Genomic DNA, 17,353 nt, shown 5'->3' with positions numbered 1-17,353 from the left:
GTGGACGGATGCCAGTGACGGTTGTAGAACAATCTGAACGTGCTTAACGCCACTGAAATGCACACTTAAAAATGGTTTGGGGCACTGGGTGGCTCAGGCAGTCGAGCGGCGGACTTTGGTTCAGGTCATGATCTCACAGTTCCTGGGTTCGAGCCCCGTGTCCGGCTAAGCGCTGACAGCTCAGAGCCTGCAGCCTGCTTCGGATTCTGTGCCTCTTTCTGTCCCTCCCCCATCTGTGCGCTCTCTCTCTCAAAAGTAAATAAATATTTTTTAAAAATGGTAAAAGTAGCAAAGTCTGTTACGTGTATTTTACCACAATTTTTAAGAATTGAAAATGAGAGGCGCCTAGGTGGCTCCGTTGGTTGAGCAGCTGACTTTGGCTCAGGTCGTGATCTCACGGTTTGTGGGTTCAAGCCCATCGGGCTTGCTGCTGTCGGCACGGAGCCTGCTTCGGATTCTCTCTCCCCCACCCTCTCTGCCCCTGCCCCACTCGCTCTCTCTCCCTCAAAAGTAAATACACGTTTAAAAAGTTTTGAAAATGAAAAACACGGCTGAGACTCCTCTAACACAAATTCGGACAAGACAAAGGGCACGTCTCCGTTGGAGTCTGTTCACCTTGACGCTTGCTGAAACCAGACGGGTGTGTGCAACAGACATCTGGACACATTTGACTGCCCTGCACCCCCTTCCCCTTCCTTCTGAAAACGGAACCCTTCTTTTTGGTGGAGGAACCCATAGCGTAAAGCTCAAGGAAACCCAGACCTCACCAGTCACATATGCCACCACTTGAGCAAACAGAAGCTTGGAAAAATGAAGGTAAAACACATAAATGCAGAGAGCGTATGCTCGGTCCACGTAGGCACAGATACGCCAGCCCTTCTGGCTTCAGGTCTCCAGGCCCGTGCCAGCACGGATTGGCTGTGTTGACTTGAGGTGAGTTCTGTAGTATCTCTGGGCTTCAATCTTCCTCGTTTGTGAAGAACGGGACGATAATAATAGTGCTTACTTCCCAGGATGTTTATGAGACTGCATAAGTTAATACACGTAAGACACTGAGAATAGAGGAAGCGTATACAGTCTGCTTGGGCTGCCGTAAATAAAAAGCATACAGTGGGGAACTTAGACAATAGAAATTTACTTTCTCACAGGTCTGGAGGCTGGAAGTCTGAGATTGGGCTGCAGGTAGGGCTGGATTCTGGTGAGAGCCGTCCTCCTGGCTTGCACAGGACCACCCAGGGCCATTTCTCTGGGTGTGTGTGAGGAGAGAGAGAAAGAGAGAGAGAGAGAGAGAGAAAAGGAGGGATGGAGGGCAGCGGAGGGGGAAGGGAGGAGGCAGGAGACCGTGTGGGGGGAGGGAGGAGATGGGGGAAGGGTGAGGGAGGAGAAAGGAGATGGGGAGAGGAGGGGAGAGAGAAAGGGAGAGCTCGCCCATTCTTCTGGGAGTGGGTGAGGAGAGAGAGAAAGAGAGAGAGAGAGAGAGAGAAAAGGAGGGATGGAGGGCGGCGGAGGGGGAAGGGAGGGGGAGGGGGAAGGAGATGGGGAGAGGAGGGGAGAGAGAAAGGGAGAGATCTCACTTACTTTTCTTACAAGGCCACCAATGCTGTCAGATTAAGACCCCATCCAGTCACTTGAGGGGTTGGGGTTTCAACATATGAATTGCAGGGAGTGGGGAGGACACACAATTCAGTCCTTAGCAGTAACTACGAGCTGGTTTTCTTGTTATCGTAAGTATTAGTCCTATTGCATTTCCGGAGGGTAACCGACATCATCTCCTTTTTTTTTTTTTTTTTTTTTCAATTTTTTTTTTTTCCAACGTTTTTTATTTATTTTTGGGACAGAGAGAGACAGAGCATGAACGGGGGAGGGGCAGAGAGAGAGGGAGACACAGAGTCGGAAACAGGCTCCAGCCTCCGAGCCATCAGCCCAGAGCCTGACGCGGGGCTCGAACTCACGGACCGCGAGATCGTGACCTGGCTGAAGTCGGACGCTCAACCGACTGCGCCACCCAGGCGCCCCGTCATCTCCTTTTTTTGAGAGCGGGCTTTGATAGGGAGAAAGGGGCAAGTCAGTGGAGGAAAAGGTGAAGTCTTTGGTTGCCTGAGGACGAGGAATCTGAGGAAGAAGAAGGGAGGGTTCTTTCCAAAGAGCCTCCCGGTGGTGTTAACCTAGTGCCAGTCCTAAGTTGTACTTGCCCCCAGAAGCAGTGCACTTAAACTTTTCACACAGGTATTTTTAAAATAAATAGGGATTTGGCATATTAGAAAAAAAGTAGAAAATGCGGAAAACTAGAAAGAAGATAAAACACCCATAATCCACCTTCCAAAGACAAGTACTAATAGCAATATGGTGTCTTTGGGTGCAGGCTGGAGGCACCCGACGGATGCATGAGGCAAGCGGGGAGGGAATTCTCACGGCTCATTCCTTTTGCCACTTCAGTGCTCTCATGAGCAGCTCCTGTTATCAGATTAATGGGCGGAGACGTCCCTGCTGCCCATGAATCTGGAGCCACCTTTTTCCTGCCCACTTGCCACCGGGGCCTCCAGCCTCACTTTGCTTTTGGGTGGCCTCAGCCCCCAATATCTTTCCACAAGTCCCCTTTTGCTCAAGTAAGCCAAAGACAGTTTCTGTTGCTTACAATCAACCAATCCTAGCTGATAAACCGAAGCTGTCAATTTTTTTTGAAAACTGCAGTTTAAAAAAAATTGTTTTAGTGTTTATTATTGAGAGAGAGAGAGAGACAGAGACAGAGCATGAGTGGGGGAGGGCAGAGAGAGAGGGAGACACAGAATCTGAAACAGGCTCCAGGCTCTAAGCTGTCAGCACAGAGCCCGACGCGGGGCTCAAACTCACCAACTGTGAGATCGTGACCTGAGCCGAAGTTGGGCGTTTAACCATCTGAGCCACCCAGGCACCCCTATTTATTTTCATTTTTTTAATGTTTTTATTTATTTTTGAGAGAGACAGAGTGGGAGCAGGGGAGGGGCGGAGAGAGAGGGAGACACAGAATCCGAAGCAGGCTCCAGGCTCTGAGCTGTCAGCACAGAGCCCGACGCGGGGCTCAGATCCAAAAACTGTGAGATCGTGACCTGAGCCGAAGTCAGCGCTCAACCGACTGAGCCACCCAGGCACCTCTGAAAACTGAGTTTTTGATGGCTACATGATCTTCCATTTCAGGGCTGTATCCTGAAATGTACATTAAGTACACGAGGTGCACTCAGCCAGGTCCATTTTGCCAGACACTTAGGTTAGATAAACAACTTTCCCCGGGGGCCTGGGTGGCTCAGTCCGTAGAGCGTCTGACTCAGGTCAAGATCTCACGGTTTGTGGGTTCAAGCCCGTCGTCGGACTCACTGCTGTCAGCCTGTCAGTGAAGAGCCTGCTTCAGATCCTCTGTCCCCCTCTCTCTGCTCCTCCCCAGCTTGCACTCTCTTTAAAAAAAATAAAAATAAAATAAACAACTTTCCCTCCTGGATATCAACAATAATACCAAATTCATGTAACAGTTGCTTTTCTGTTGTCCCTTTCTCCTGTCTCTGTCCCCACTCACCAAGACTTTACTCCAGCTATCACCTTTTTAAAGTTTCTTTCTCTTTATGTATTTATTTGATTTTATTTTTTAGAGAGAGAGAGAGAACAGGGGAGAGGGATAGAGGGAGAGGTGAGGCATCTCTCTGGGACCTCTTTTATAAGGGCACTGACGCCATTCATAAGGGCTTCACCCTCATGACCTAATCACCTCCCAATACCATCACATTGAGCAATAGGATTTAACATGTGAGTTTAGGGGAGGTACACAGACACTCAGTGTTATGGCATCCAGCAAGAGGGGACTGGTTACGTAAATTATGATACATCCATAAAATGCAATGCTGAGACCCCATAACAAGAATGAGCAAGCTCTAATGTACTGATATGCACGTTCTCCAAAATAGTCTTTAAATACAATAAAGCCAGAGCACGGCACATAGCCATGTGCATGGCATACTACCATTTCATTAAAAAAAAAAAAAAGGAAAGGAAAGAGGAGAAGAATCTATACATGTACATGCTCATGAGTACAGATAATATCTCTGTAAGAATTTACAAATTAGTAACAGTAGTCACCTCTGTTAAGGGATTAGGAAACTTGAGACAGATGGGAGTAAATTTTGCTGCATGTGGCTTTTGGTACCTTTTGAATTTTGGACCATATGATTGCAAAGAATATTAATAATGAGGAAGAAACCTAAAAAAAAAAAAAAGTTGTAGCAAAAGTAAAGTCCTGGTGAGTAGGGACAGAGATAGGAGGAAGGGAAGACAGGGAAGACAAAAAATAATACCACGAATTTGGCATTATTGTTGACATCGAGGGGAAAAGTTGGACCTACAAAGAAGGGAGAGGATGGTCTAGGTGTGTGGGGCTGAAGAAGTGTGCAAATTCACCTGACACACCGGCCAGCCATTACCATCCCAGCCGGGCTCATATTAGTGATGTGTTTGAAAGGGCAGGTGGGTGTGGCCTGGAGTCAGGGAGAAACAGTCAGCCCTCAGGATTCAAGGTGCCGTGGTTGACATGGAACTTTCCTACAGGGCTTCAGGTTATGGGAGACATTGTGGTAACTAGTCTTTGTGGACCAGGTGGCGGAGGAAGGTTTATTTCGCAAAGATGTACGTGCAAGGTTGGAGTCAGGAGAAGGGAAGGAAACCAGGTCAGGGAAAGAAGAAAAAAGAAGAAAAATTAAAATGATAGAAAACCTAGTTTGGACCAGCCACTGTCCCAGCAGTATGTGTGGACTTGTGGACTTTGCCAACATCCAGGCCTCCTGTCTTCTGGTAACAGCAGAAACGGGATGGCTGGATCTATTCAGAATTTTTTGAGAGCCCCCAGACTGTCTCCCCAAGTGGCCACACTATTTTGCGTTCCCACCAACAGTGCACCAGGGTTGTGATTTCTCCACATCCTCGCCAGCATTGTTATTTTCTGTTTTCTTCAGACTCGGTTTTATTGTATTTTCTTAAAACTCCCTGGATGCAGCATAGAGAATGGATCCGAGGGGCTCCAGGGTTAACTCCGGTGGGCCTGGATGAGTTGCTAAAGTGAGAGATGTGCCTGCGCAGCACTGGCCTCTGTTCAAGACATAATAATGTTCTGATAGCGTTGCTTTGTAACCACGGAGCCAAGGCAAGTTTCAGGGAAGCTTGTCACTGCCAGCCTGTCAGTGTTGTTCATTGTCACCTGTGAGACTAGTGATGTGTACCTGGTCTCAGTGAAACCCCCTTGGGCTCTGCCTTCGGGATGGTTACAGAGCAGGAATCTCCCATGTGACCAGCAGGGTATAAGCAGCCCAGCCTGCACGCCAGTTTGGACACTGATCCTAAGATGTTGAGGGCGCGTGTGGGTGGTTCCTGATCTGAAAGAGAAAGTATACCCACTCCGCCCTGTAACCAAAGGACAATGGCGCCCACTTCCGGCCTCCCCAGACCCTTTGTTGTGATGCAGACTTCGGCTACTCCCTGTGCATGACCTCACTTTAACGCTATTACCGTATTTTAGCCTTTTCCTGCAATGTTGTCTTGGGGATCCTAATAGGGCTTCCTTAGGGCTCACCCCCTGTCTAACTGCTCCCCCGACTACAAAGGGGAATGACTGGTTCTATAGTTTCCCAGTGCCTGGCACAAAATACACCTGTATCCTGAATATTTGCTGAATAGTCCAGGTTAGGAGAGGTAAGGAGTGCAGAGTGGGGACAGGAGTCCTACAATCTAGAGCCTTCTGCCCCCCACCGGGTCACACAGATCACTCGGCAGTGCCTCGCCTGTAGTAGCTGCTCAGTAAACATTTCTCAAATGAGTAAGTGAACGTACGAAGAAATCAATGTTCTGTTTACCTGGGCCCGGCAACGACATCAAAGGTGCTACAGAGCAAAAGAAAGGAAGGTCAGTGAGGAAGCTGCATGGGGCTTGTCTTTCTCCAGGCCTTCTGGACACGTCTCTCTCATGACTGCTTCTCTCAACCTTTTTAGACAAGATGGCTGAGCTTATTAACTTGTCCTGAAGTTGGTTCTCAGTGAGAGGTCCCAACTGGCTTTATTCTGACATTTTACCCACATTTCACCCATGCGCCTCAACAGCGCTGTATGGGTTCGCTGGCCTGTTTTGAACGGGCAATAATGGTTTAAAAGCCGATTTTTTTTTCCTGCCAGTTTTTTCTTGTCAATCTTGCCTTTTTACCAGTTTCCTTTTCCCAAAATTGCCCATAATTTTTCTCTGCCCTAAAAACCTCTAAATAGAGACTTTCTCCACTTTAAGAAAAATGTCTTTTGAAGTCCTATATATATAAAGAGATCTTAAAGTGCCATCATTTCTTGGGCTTCTCTCCTTTTATCTTCCTTAAGTACCAACTGGCTCCCCACAATGTGTGAAGTTTTTCTCAAGCTCCGTTTTATTTCTATTCGGTAGCCACAAAACTCCTTTTGTGCTTGAGATGGGCTTCGGCGGAAAGATCTAGGAGTAAGTGTTCATTTTTAGATTTTTCCGAGAATAAATCAAAATGACCTCAATGTTTCACTGAAATTATTGGGGGGAGGGGAGAGTGGAATTGCCCCTGGCTTTGGTACTTGGAAGATGAGCACCCAGTTTCTTAATCCAGCCCTTTTAAAACAGCTATACAGATAGCGTTTGTAACCATAATAATAATTAAGGTGTTAGTAACACAAAAGAGAAATAAACCAAAGAGCTTATCTTGGGCAAAGGAATGCACTTTGGTATTTATATCTGGAAACGGGTTTGCCCGAATTCTGGCAACTTCCTTGCTACATATCCAGACAAGAAGGAAGCGGCTCTGTGAGACACTGACTCAAGAAGGGCTAGAGAGATACATGGTTTCCTCACCCAAAGATTCTGCCTCAGTCATGTTTCCTACCCCATGCCATGAGGCCAGGGCCTTCCTTTTCACGTCTCATCCACACCTCCTCTGAGTAAACCTGAGATAATAGTGAAGCATTTTTTTGTTTTAAAGGTATAGTAGTTGGGGACTCCTTCAGATGCAACTGGCAGAAACTCCAAACCAGCTAGATTAAATAAGAGACAATTTATTGGTTTAAGGAAAGGAATGTCAGCTTCAGGCAAAGCTTGATACAGGAGCTCAAATGATGTCATCAGGACTCCTGATCTCTTAAATTTTTTTTTAATGTTTATTTTTGAGAGAGACAGAGAGTGTGAGCAGGGGAGGGGCAGAGAGAAAGGTAGACAGAATCCAGAACAGGCTCCAGGCTCTGAGCTGTCAGCACAGAGCCCGACACGGGGCTCGAACCCACAAACCGCGAGATCATGATCTAAGCCGAAGTCGGACGCTTAACCAACTGAGCCACCCAGGCGTCCCAGGATTCCTGATCTCTTAAACAGGCTTTCTCTACTGGAGATCATAATGATCAATGGAAGCACATACCAGCTTAGCATCCTCAGAGGAAGGAGAGGATGTTTCTTTGGCAAAAAAAAGTCTTAAGGAAGATTTTGAATGGTATCATTTCGGTCATGAGCCCAATTCTCCCATGCATGAGGTCCAAGGACGTGGCTATGACCCAAGCCACTCAAACCAGACAGGGCAGCTTTTCCCATAGGGAAGAAGAGGGAAGAGACGTCAGGCAGGAAAACGCAACAGATCATTCTCACAAAAGGCCTTTCAGAGTACTTAGTGGAATAGCGGGCAGGAGGAAGTAAGTCGGGGATGGGGTGCTAGCTATGGGACAATTTCTTTCTCTTCCAATTTTTTCCTTTCCTCCTCCCTTCCTTCGTGTCTTCCAACAATGCGCCTTCCTCGCTGAAAAACAGCAGGAGCAGCAGCTGCGACCGCAGACTTAAGACACATTAAAATGAAGATTTTAATAGAGATAGGAACAACAGAGACTGAGCAGGCTTCCCGAGAACGAGTCAGGAGGGAGACTGTGGGCTGCCGCAGGGGAGACAAGGCAGGCCAGGAAAGAAGATGGCCCGCATCACGTCACGGCTTTGCAGCTGGGGAGTCACATTCATTCAATAGTGTGGCTGGGCAGAGGCTGCATGGTGGGAAAGGGGGGCCTATGGGAGAGGAGCTAGGAGAAGGACCCCAGGGCAGATTGGAAGGCTTATTGAACCTCATGCCGAAATGTTTGCACTTGATCTTATCTCTAGGTTCCAGAGAGCAGGGGAGGTCTTTAACCCTAGAATTCGTTTTTCAAATATTTTGATGATGACATGTCTGGCAGCTGAGGGGGAGGTGAGGCAGGATTGGGCAAGACTGTTGCCAAGGAACCCAATTAGGAATCTAGGGTGGGAATCCGGGCAAGAAGTGACAAAGACCCCGAAAGGCAGCGGCAGAAGGAAGGGTGGGGGTCCAGAGGCAGAGCTCAGGTAGAATCCATGGGATTTGGTTCCGCTACAGTTCGGGGAAGGATTGATTTACAGAAGAGGAATGTGGAGACAAGAGTTGGAAGCAAGGAGCTACTGCCCTCCCCTGGCAAATTATTGACAGAATAAATCATCCATAAGAGACAAAGTCCATTGTATTCTCAGAACAGAAGCTGCCTGTCACCAGGAAACAACATCAGGAGGTACTTGTTGTGTAAGTGTAGCTTTTCATTTCATTCACTTCTCTGCAAATATTTATCAGGCTCCTGTTATGTGCCAGCTCCAGTGCTGCATGCTGGGTATAAGCTGGGGAATGAAACACACATGGGTCCTGTCATCATGGAGCTTTCTATATACCCTCCAGGGGGAGAAGGACAACAAACAAATGAGTGTAGAATTAAAATTTACCAACTGTGTATGGAGGCAATCGATTCCGGGTCCAATGAGAAGAAATGAAGAGATAGGGAGCAGGAGACCTCCCAGAATAGGGGTCAAGATGAAGTTGGGTTCTGGGTGGGACCATTCACATCTCCTTCATCTGGGGTGGACATTTCTGAAATAACAAAAATATTGATACATGGATAAACCTCATTTTGAGTTCACATATCTCTCTCCCCACGTATCTTGTGGTTTCAAATACACTCTGAGTAACAATACTTGTTTTGCCTTCAAGGGTTTATGACTATAACTCACTTGGTTGTATTTTATTTTTATTTTTATTTCTATTTTTATTTTTAAGTAGGCACCACACGCAACCTGGGACTTGAACTCGTGACCCTGATATCAAGACTCGCATACTCTACCAACTGAGCCAGCCAGGAGCCCCTCACTTGTTATTTTGAAATTTACAATATAGTTCTTCATATATGGTGACTGAGTTACCCGATGTGCCTGTGGTAACAACAGTGGCTCCCACTGGGTGAGGCTTTCCTCTTTCCAACCTCTTGTGTAGACCCCTCCCACACTGATGTTGTGGCCATATGACTTGCTTTGACCAATGGGACATTAGGAGACATGGGGTGGTGCTGCAGCATTGGGCTTGCCCTCTCTCGCTGCGGGAGAACAACGAGTGAAGACGCCTGAGCTGTTTTACTGGAAATGAAGGAGCAGAGATGAGGATTCGGGCATGGCGTCCTAGATCCATCGACTCAGCCAGCCTAGAAACTATCACCACAGGAGGGACCCCAGATGAAACCAGCAAAAAAGCTCCCAAGCTCAGAATACCTAACTAGCTGAATGCAGTCCGAAGGACCAACACTGAGTAAATTAAGGGATTGCTGTTTTCAGCCACTACATTTTAGGGTAGTTCTTTTTATGCAGCAATAGATAACTGATAGGGTGTAATCTTCAAACAGCTTAATTATTTTTGTTTTATAAACAAGGAAACTTAAAAGCAGCAAAGAGAAATGACTGTCCTAAGGTCTCACAACAATTTGGGGGTAGACCTAAATTCTTGACATCACGTCTTAGACTCTAAGGACCAGTTCTTCTCTGCAACTTCCAATATCTCTTAGAAAATACCCAAACCTTAATCTACTACTTAACGATGGCTCGCCAACTTTCTAGTTTTCTTAGCAGGCAACTCAAAGTGTTATTAGGATAGTGGACTTCAATTCAATTTTAAATGATTAAGAACCAAGATTAGATATAAGTGTAGGAATAAATAGAACTGAACTCATCATCTTCAAAATAGCCACACAACCTCATAACCAAACCTCATAACTTCTTGGGAAATATATTATTTTATCAGTTCCAGACAACAGACTAGTTGAGAGGAAACAGAAGAACATTTTACTCAACTTGTTAAAAAGAAATCATTGTGACTTTCTTTAATGTGCTTATAGAAGGACTGCATTATTCTAGTTCTTTGAAATATTAAAATAACAAACCTGAGGTGGTGTAATCTAACACATATGTTTCTAAGTCTTTACAGATAGGAAATCATTTGTTTCCCAGGACATAAAAGAAACCCATTTCTCTTAAATGTTTTCTGCCCTTTTTTTTTTCCAGCTTGGAAACTACTTTCAACTTTTTAATAATAAAGACTTGAAGATGTTAAATTACTTGCCCAAAATTACACATTACAAATCAGAGAGACGGAATCAAATATTTTTCTTTCTGATGCCAAGGCTCATTCTCTCACTGCCCTAAGTAAAATAACTATTATTATACAAGTAACACAAGCTCATAAAAACCCAAACTACGAGAGAAATATACAGACTAAAAGGTCCCCCTCTCAGCGTAGGAAGCCCTGTTGGTTACTTACCTGACTTTCATTCCCCACTTCCTTCTTCCTAAGAGCACCTGGATTTTTTTCCCAGTTTCTTATCCTCCCCCTAAGAACCAAATGATTCCAGGGAGGTGGGCGCTAGCTGAGTTGGAGGTGTGGTTCTGATTTGTCTATTTTTAATTTCTTTAATGTTTATTTATTTTGAGAAAGAGAGACAGAACATGAGCAGGGGAGAGACAGAGAGAGAGAGAGACAAAGACAGACAGAATCCGAAGCAGGCTCCAGGCTCCGAGCTGTCAGCACAGAGCCCAGCACCAGACTCGAACCCACGGACTGTGAAATCGAGACCGGAGCCGAAGTTGGATGCTAAACCAACTGGGCCACCCGGGAGCCCCCTGATTGGTCTATTTTTAAGTCAATTATAGTGGTCTTGGTAGGGACAAGGACATGTGACACATGTAACACATAGGGGGCGTCAGCTGCCCGTTTGTTCTTCAAAAGACAGAAAGCTTGTGACTGTCCCGAGGATGTCCTCTCAGATCGGCAGCCGCAGGAGCCCGAACCGAATGATGGCCACTGCACCACCTGGGCATTGGAACCAAGTTTCCCAGCGGCTGCGTCCAGCCGTGCTGGAGCGTGGCCAGGATCCCAAGACAGGCTTGTGGCCGGGTGACCTGGGACTCCTCTGGCAGGAGACTCTGGCCTCCTCTGCTGCTGATGTGAAGTTTGAATGTTTCTCCTGAAACTGACTGCACCCGTCTCCCAAGAGGCGCGCTGCCTGAGAACAAAGCCTACTCACTGACGATGGCAAAGCAGAAAGATGGAAAGAACCTGGGTCCCCAGTGATGTCCTGAGCTGCTGAGTTAATGAACCCCAGAGTCCCTCTCCCCACGGACTTCTCGTTTTACAAGATAATACGTTTCCTTATTGTGTGAGCCACTGAGTTGGGGTTTTCTTTACTTGCGGCAGAAAGCATTGCTATTGATACCCTCCGAACCCACTTCCCAGAAAGAACTTCTGAGAACAGTTTACTCTGAACGTTTCCAATACATTTACCAACATACATCTCATTTTGCAACTTGATTTATTTTGTAGTCATCAATATATACTATGTACATCCTTCCACATCAGTACATAGAGATCTTCCTTCATGTTTTTCATGGCCACATAGAATTCTATATAGGGATGTGCCCTAATCACTGTGCTTTTATCCTTGACCACTTATCTTGTACCCTTTTTCTGCATCAAAAGACAGGAGGAGAGACCCACTGGCAGAGCCTTCCCTAGAGGTCAAATTACTGTGTTCTTCCTCTTTCCATCGCAAGTGGGGCCACGTTGAAGGCAAGGGAAATATACTTTTAAATGAACACCAAAGGCAGTCTGAGCACATAAACCAGCCTTAAGAACAAAAGAAGGCAGATGTTTTGTAGAAGCAAGATCTCCCAGCAAGGCCTGGTCGCAAAGAGGCAACCTGAGACTATGCGAGGAGCAGGGATATTCCAGACTATTCCAGCCACGGGAGCCTCCTCCTACCCTCTCCTCTTTTCTTCATTGATGCTCCACTCCGTCGACCTAGCCTCCTCTGGTGTGCCAGGTTCTAGGGGCCCCGGGGGAGGTGGGGCGTGAGGTGGCTTAGCGGGAAGAAGCGTCCAGCAGGAAGAGGTCAGGAGGCACAGCGACCTGCTCGGCCTCCAGCTCGGTCTCCCGCCCCCCACCACCCGCGGGGCCCCGCCTCCAACACGTGCAGGCCCCCCGGCCCCGCCCCCTGCTCCCTTCCTGGAACACCGACCTCTAGATGAGATAGTCCGCGCCCTCATCACTATATATGGGGTTGTTTTGAGTCTGTAAACAAGCAAACAAACCAAAACCAACAACAACCCCCCCCCCCCGCAAACAAAGCAGAACAAAACTGCCAGGAAGTATTCATTCTAACCTGCAGCTATTTATTGTTAGAGCGAAACAGCCAATGTGGTTCACCTAAGGTGAGCCTCCACCTTACCTTCCGAGAGATGGAGGGGTCCTCAAATCCTAAACCTATCACAAAAGTCGGATGCTGAAGACCCAGCTCTGCACCCTGAGCCTCACAGGAGCTGCTTCTGGGAAGAACTGCACTTGCTCGCTGTTCCGGGATGCGTCCCGCGTTCAGCCAGCTGATTTCAATCGCTCTATCGACCTCAAACTGGCCCGGCTTAGAGATGGATTTTGTCTGGGTGGGAAGATAAAAGCGGCTGGCTTGACTTTTTCTGAGCTGTTGGAGGCCTGCCTACCTATCATGGCAAAATTAAAATAGCACCCAGCCACATCACACATTAAATACACTTTTAGGGTTTTGCTGTAAATGTTACTCGATCAAAATGGAGAACAGTGAGTATATTATGCCAATGTTTACATAAAACGAGGGAAATACAAATTTATATGTATGTTTACTTATTTGGAAGAGAAAAGGATAATGGAAGAACACACCATTAAAAAGAACAGTCATCTGTAGAAGGGAAGAAACTAATTAGAACAGAAATAAAATCTAGACTTCTTCGAGTATACCTTGTTTTGTAGATTCAAGGAATCATGCAATATTTTATATGGTTGTAAAAAATAAAATCAAATGATAAGAAAAAGCAATATCGAGGGGTGCCTGGGTGGCTCAGTCGGTTAAGTGTCCGACTTCGGCTCAGGTCATGATCTCACAGTTGGGGAGTTTGAGTCCCACACGGGGCTCTGTGCTGACAGCTCAGAACCTGGAGCCTGCTTGGGATTCTGTGTCTCCCTCTCTCTCTGCTCCTCCCCTGCTCGCTCTCTGCCTTTGTCTCTTTCAAAAATAAATGAACATTGAAAAAAATGTTAAGCGATATCTGATACTGCAAGTTAAATTTTTAAAAAGGAACAAAAAGAAGGTAACTGTGTATTCAATATCCAGCATTAGCCACATTGTGAAGAACTAAGACCAAGATCACAGACAGCACTCGTGGGGCACCATTCGAGGGTTTCAGAGAACCAACTCGTGCTTTTGAAAACCAGTAAATAAAAGAATCAAACATTTCTCTTGTCTTTCCTCTACAAACTCTACTTCAGGGGAACGAAATAATCGATGAGGGGGTATTTCCTCTTATAGCATCCCAACTATTAAAGGAATGATGAAATTAGAATATCAGCGTTTTACAACTTTTAATGACTTCATGGCTCTAGGCAAAGATCACCAATGGTTGCAAATATCTCACAGACACTGTGTGGCCCTGATGGATGGAGGTACCTCTGAGGAGGCTTCCAAAAGCAAATGCATCTGAATCTCATCAAGTAACTAGACTGACTACCCCTCAGAGGAAATACCGAGGAGAGGACACGTTAAATGGCACTGTGAGGTGCACAGTAACAGAATCCACACTGTGGTAAAGTCCTCGAGACAAGCAACCTGGTTTATTCAACAATAAAAATTGTAAGTAAAAAGAAGAGAAATGAAGGGGAAAATCTATAGACTGAAAGTACAGTAAGACCTTGGATTGTGAGTAACTTGTTCTGTGAATGTTCCCCAAGGCAAGCAAGCATTTCTAATACATTTTAACTTGATAAACGAGCGAAGTCTTGCAATATGTGTAGTACGCGACACCGAATGTCCCATAATCACAACTGAGCCAATGGTTCTTGAAATTCGCTTTGACATACAAGTGCTTTGGATTACAAGCACGTTTCCAGAATGAATTATGCTCACAAACCAAGGTTTTACTAGTATTTTTGGGGGGCGCCCGGCTGGTTCAGTCGGTGGACCTTGAGACTCTTGATCTTGGGGCTGTGGGTCGAACCCACTTTGGGTGTAGAGATTACTTAAAAGTAAAATCTTAAAAAAAAGTAGATGTAAACATTCATTTGTAATGAATTGACTTCATTTGGATCCTGCTTCAAACAAATTATTTAAAAAAAAATCTATTCTCGGGGCGCCTGGGTGGCTCAGTCGGTTAAGCGGCTGACTTTGGCTCATGTCATGATCTCGCAGTCCGTGAGTTCAAGCCCCGCGTCGGGCTCTGTGCTGACAGCTCAGAGCCTGGAGCCTGTTTTGGATTCTGTGTCTCCCTCTCTCTGACCCTCCCCAGTTCATGCTCTGTCTCTCTCTGTCTCAAAAATAAATAAACGTTAAAAAAATTTTTTTTAAAAATCTATTCTCTAACAAGCACAAAAACGTTATCACTGGCTAGGTATCTGATGGTATTAATATTTTATGTTGTCTTTGGGTTTTTGTGGTTATGTGTATTTTTTTCTAATTTTTTTTTACATTTGTTTATTTTTGAGAGACAGAGAGTGAACAGGGGAGGGGCAGAGAGAGAGGGAGACACAGAATCCGAAGCAGGCTCCAGTCTCCGAGCTGTCAGCACAGAGCCTGATGCAGGGCTCGAACTCACAAACCTGAGATCGTGACCTGAGCCGAAGTCGGACGCTTAACCGACCAAGCCACCCAGGCACCCCTTTGTAATTATCTTTTTTAAAGGAGTTCTTATCTTTTAGAAATGTTGAAATAATTACAAATGAAATGACAAGGCATCTGGCTATCCTCCCACCCCCCAAAATAATCCTGGGTTGACCGCCAGGGGAAGAGGTAGAGGGTATAAAAGAAACAAGAGTAGTTGTGAGCTGATAATTACTAAAGCTGAGTGAAAGGTACTGGGGTTCGTTATATACTATTTTCTTTACATTTGTGTTTGCTTGAAAATTTCATTGATAAGACATTTTAAGAAATCCTTCGGAAGGAGTTCTTCTTATTTTGCTTTTAAAATTACTTAAGTATGGGGCACCTGGGTGGCTCAGTCGGTTGAGCGTCCGACTTCGGCTCAGGTCACGATCTCGCGGTCCGTGAGTTCCAGCCCCGCGTCGGGCTCTGGGCTGATGGCTCGGAGCCTGGAGCCTGTTTCAGATTCTGTGTCTCCCTCTCTCTGACCCTCCCCTGTTCATGCTCTGTCTCTCTCTCTGTCTCAAAAATAAATAAACGTTAAAAAAAAATAAAAAAAATAAAATTACTTAAGTATGAGTAACTCATTTAATTTGGTTGTGATTTGTTAGAAAAAGGCCATATTTCGGAATCCTTTCCAAGTGGGAAAATCATGGTAATAACAACAATTAGTACACACCCAGTACTTGGAGTGTGCCTAGCTAAGTGTTTTGCTCCTTTAAGTCTTGTCAACCGTTTTTCAGGTTGATGGTATAATGATTCCATTTTTTACACAGGATTACAGAAGATGAGGAAACTGAACCTCAGAGAGATTCAACGACTTGCTGGAAGTCCCAGGAAATGGAGGAGTCAGGATTTGAACACAATTTGGCTTCACAGTCCATGCTCTTAACCACTATGTTAATCTACAAATTATTTTCCAGTGTATATGGGACATTTTTATGAACACTAGATTGAACAATTAGTGAACTTGACAAATATGATACTTCACGCACATTTAACATTTATTAACTTAAAAAATTTTTTTAGTGTTTATTTATTTTTAGTGAGAGAGAGACAGAGCATGAGCGGGGAAGAGATAGAGAGGGAGGCACAGAATCCAAAGTGGGCTCTAGGATCCGAGCCGTCAGCACAGAGCCTGACGTGGGGCTCGAACCCACGAGCCGGGAGATCATGACCTGAGCCGAAGTCAGACGCTTAACCGACTGAGCCACCCAGGCGCCCCAACATTTATTAACTTTTCGAGATTTTTTTTTCTTTGTATTTTAAAGCAATGTGTTTTTTTGCAAGGTCCCAAATATGTTCATGGGCCCCAAATATCCCACAGGCCCTTACATCCTTAAGACGTCTCTGGAATTCAACCGTTGGCCTATTCAATCCTTATCTAGGTTAGGAAACTTTAAGATGACCCAAGCAAATAAGACTCCGAGTCGGAAACACAGCCTCATGTCACCGAGGAGAAAAACAAGAAGAGGAAAACGCCAAAGCCGTACTGCATTTTGTAAATATCAATGTTGCTCTTTGCATACTTCCAGCCGAAAGAGGGTTGGTACGCGAATTAAGTTCCCTGTGGTTCTTGGGATGTGACAGAGTCCAGAGTGTGCCAGGCAAGGGTTTTTTGAGCATGGTGGTGGTACCAGAGTGGTAGGGGATGAGTTAAGGTGGAGCACAAGGCAGGACAGGTGTGTGACATGGGGTGAGCCACCGTGTTGCCCAACTGCCGGGGATGCTATTTGTCGGAGGCTAAGTGAATGCTGCTCCCTGGCTGCTCCCTGGCCGCGGTGCAGTGCACCACCTGTCCCCGAGGGCACAGGGTAGGTCCTCAGTAAATGTTTGTTGACCTGGAATGAATTCAAAGGAGGGTTTCATCTTCTTTCAAATTCAAATCTAGAGATAAGATAAGCATTTCCTAAAGTGTGGCCCACAGACTAGTTGTCCTAGAGAAATGTTTTTCCAGAAAAGCAAACCGCTGCAAGCATATATCCATTCATAACGCTCTAAGTACAGGCGCTAACAAGTCCTGCAATGAAAATAATTTTTTTACACTTAGTTTTGAACTCAAAATTTCCAATCTCATTTGAGCATAGGCTTCCCCCTTCCCTCCCTTTTTGGGTAACATAACATTTCTACAGACACTTAAGAGACTACCAGGGCATCTCCGTGTGTATAAACCAAGCTCTATTCACACCCCTCAACTCCACATTGGAAGGCTGTTTTCTCAGTTTGCCCATAGGGAAAAAAGCGTTTTATTTACTTATTTATTCATTTGTATATTCACTCAACCAACATTTGTGGAGTGTCTATAATGGTTCGTATGCTAGGAATAA

At 45.6% G+C, this 17,353-nt stretch overlaps 1 long non-coding RNA gene across 1 annotated transcript; it reads right to left on the bottom strand.

The window, feature by feature from the left end:
- Nucleotides 1–7,889: 7,889 nt before the first annotated feature.
- On the bottom strand, nucleotides 7,890–12,779 carry LOC125919503 (uncharacterized). Its single transcript, XR_007456809.1, has 3 exons — nucleotides 12,594–12,779; nucleotides 8,773–8,917; nucleotides 7,890–8,670 (listed from the first exon to the last, which is right to left on the bottom strand). It is a non-coding gene; the product is annotated as an uncharacterized LOC125919503 (long non-coding RNA).
- Between the last annotated feature and the right edge of the window lie 4,574 nt (nucleotides 12,780–17,353).

The sequence above is a fragment of the Panthera uncia genome, chromosome B4 (assembly GCF_023721935.1).
Source record: "Panthera uncia isolate 11264 chromosome B4, Puncia_PCG_1.0, whole genome shotgun sequence".
NCBI lineage: Eukaryota > Metazoa > Chordata > Mammalia > Carnivora > Felidae > Panthera > Panthera uncia.
This window is presented reverse-complemented; position numbering and strand designations above follow the sequence as displayed.